Source organism: Carlito syrichta, unplaced genomic scaffold (assembly GCF_000164805.1).
Source record: "Carlito syrichta isolate Samal-C Ts95f unplaced genomic scaffold, Tarsius_syrichta-2.0.1 Scaffold308837, whole genome shotgun sequence".
In the NCBI taxonomy this organism is placed as follows: domain Eukaryota; kingdom Metazoa; phylum Chordata; class Mammalia; order Primates; family Tarsiidae; genus Carlito; species Carlito syrichta.
The window spans coordinates 445,836-447,817 of record NW_007252933.1 but is presented as its reverse complement, the minus strand read 5'-3'; the positions used below and the strand labels follow the sequence as shown (position 1 = coordinate 447,817).

Here is a 1,982-nt window from a genome sequence, read left to right as displayed (position 1 = left end):
TCCCTAAGTTTCTAAACGGGTTCAAAAATATATAGACCCCACCTTTAAACGTCAAACGCCCGGATCTCTGTTGTGTACTCATCCGTGTGGATTACACCACAGGGAAAACATCCCAAGAAGGAGGCCAAGGTGGCCACGGCGGTTAGGAGGGAATCCAGAGTTGACAGGCGGACTTGGCTGCTTTCTTGGTCCCGACTCGCCTCCTCTTCCCTGGGAGGGACGGGGCTGTGAGTGAGTGTCTTCTGCCTCCTTTGAGGCTCCAGAGCCTGCCTAGCCTGACTTCCCCAGAGAGAGGGAGGCCGCCACCCCCAGCAGAGTCCTAGCCGGGGTGGGGGAGGGCGCGAGCCCGCGGCGCCGCCGGGAGGGAGGAGGAGCCGCTCTGCACACTCGGGCGTGCCGAGGAGAAGCTCAAACTTTGGCGGGGTAAGGATCTCAGGGGCTCTTGAGCTGGGAGTTCTTGGGGGTGCCGGGGGGGTGTGCTGGGAACGGAGACTCCAGACGGGAGGTGAATTACAGAACCCCCCGCGACGGAGAGGGGCGGCTGCGCTCCCAGGCGGGCAGGCGCTGTCCGCAGCCCCCGGTGCTGAAACGGGCCGCGTTCGGCGGGAGAGACGGGTAGAAGTAAGGGCGGGCTTCGCCTCTGCTCCCACCCCACCCACCCCCCAAACACACCCCTGCAGGGCAGTTCAAAGGACAAGAAGCCGCCCCCATGCTCCCCAAGCCTGTTACACCCACTTTTACTCGCGTCCCGCTGCCCCGCCGGGCCCAGCCCGCTGAGCCGTCGAGGCGGGAGGCAGAAGCCGGAGCCCGGCAGGGGCGTCCACAGGAGCCGGGCAGGGGCGTCCAGCGACCCGACCCCGGGACATCTCCTCCGGTCACACTGCACGCGGAGGCCGGTCCCCTCCGGCCCGGGAAGGCGCTGCCCGGCGCCCCGCTCCCGGTGCTCCAGGTCGGGGCGTCGCAGCGTCTCCTAGACGCAGGCGCTGCGAGGGGGCAAGTGGCGTCCGCGGCTGGAGCGGGCAGTGGCCCGGGGAAGCCGCCGGCTGGGGGCTTGCCCCCCCAACCCGCTCCTCAGGGGGATGTTCAACCTCGGGGGTCCAAAGAGGAGGGTGGGCGGGGGGAGGGAGGCGGTAATTAAAATTCGTTTGAGGAGCGAGCAGTTCGTTTATTTTTTTAGCGATAAAGTCATAACCCTCGGCGCCCGGGGCTTGGAGCTGGGTTGGCGAGGAAAAGGGTCACGGGCCCTCTGATCCTTGGCAATCCCCTAACCGGATCAAGGCTCCGGGATCCCTGTGTTCAGGCTCTTCTCCGCTCAGCACCCCTATTCTCGAAGTCCTGGGGGGGTCTGGACTGTGTCCCGCGATCCTTCACTCCCGACGGGCGCTGGGGGGTGAGGAGGCTGCTTCTTTTTCCTCCCCTGGTGATCTCCCTATGTGGTGCTGGGCTTGGGACTTAAGCTTTGTCACCCTGAGGCGGGCAGCTGGCGAGGATGGAGGGGGCTCGAGCAGGGAGGACCCGGAGCCGGTGGCCTGGCCTGCTGGGCCTGAGCCGGGGTCCACGGACACGCCCTCCGCGGGCTCAGGACTCCCTTCTCTCGCAAGGGGCGATCCCTTCTCGTTAACGGACGATCCCCCTTGAACGTCTTCCAGGGGGGCAAGGCTGGGGTGGCGACTCCTGGTACCTCAAACCCTTGGGGAGCGGCGCCCCGCCCGGGATGGGATTCCATCCCGGAGTGGACAACTCAGTTCTCCCCGAACATTCTCGATAGACTATCCACCCCCTCAACTCCACCCCCACTCTCAGCCCTCACCCTCGCACACACAAGCTGTCATTAATCAGAACGAGCGAGTTCTTCCACATACTCCCTAAGCGAGAACTAGGGGGATGAGATTTTGCGGGGGCGGCGATGGAAAGAGGGACAGGGAGTGGGAGGTCTCCTGCATGCTGTCGGTAAACGGGGTCTTCTACGCCCAACTCCCAGT

The 1,982-nt window shown here is 65.0% G+C and overlaps 1 protein-coding gene across 1 annotated transcript in view; it reads left to right on the top strand.

The window, feature by feature from the left end:
* The first annotated feature begins 387 nt into the window (after positions 1 to 387).
* Positions 388 to 1,982, top strand: part of CNGA3 (cyclic nucleotide gated channel alpha 3) — a 48,708-nt gene continuing 47,113 nt past the window's right edge. Inside the window, exon 1 of the mRNA XM_008066055.2 lies at positions 388 to 423. The gene's annotated coding sequence lies outside the window, so the exon portion shown is untranslated. The remainder of the gene's footprint in view (positions 424 to 1,982) is intronic.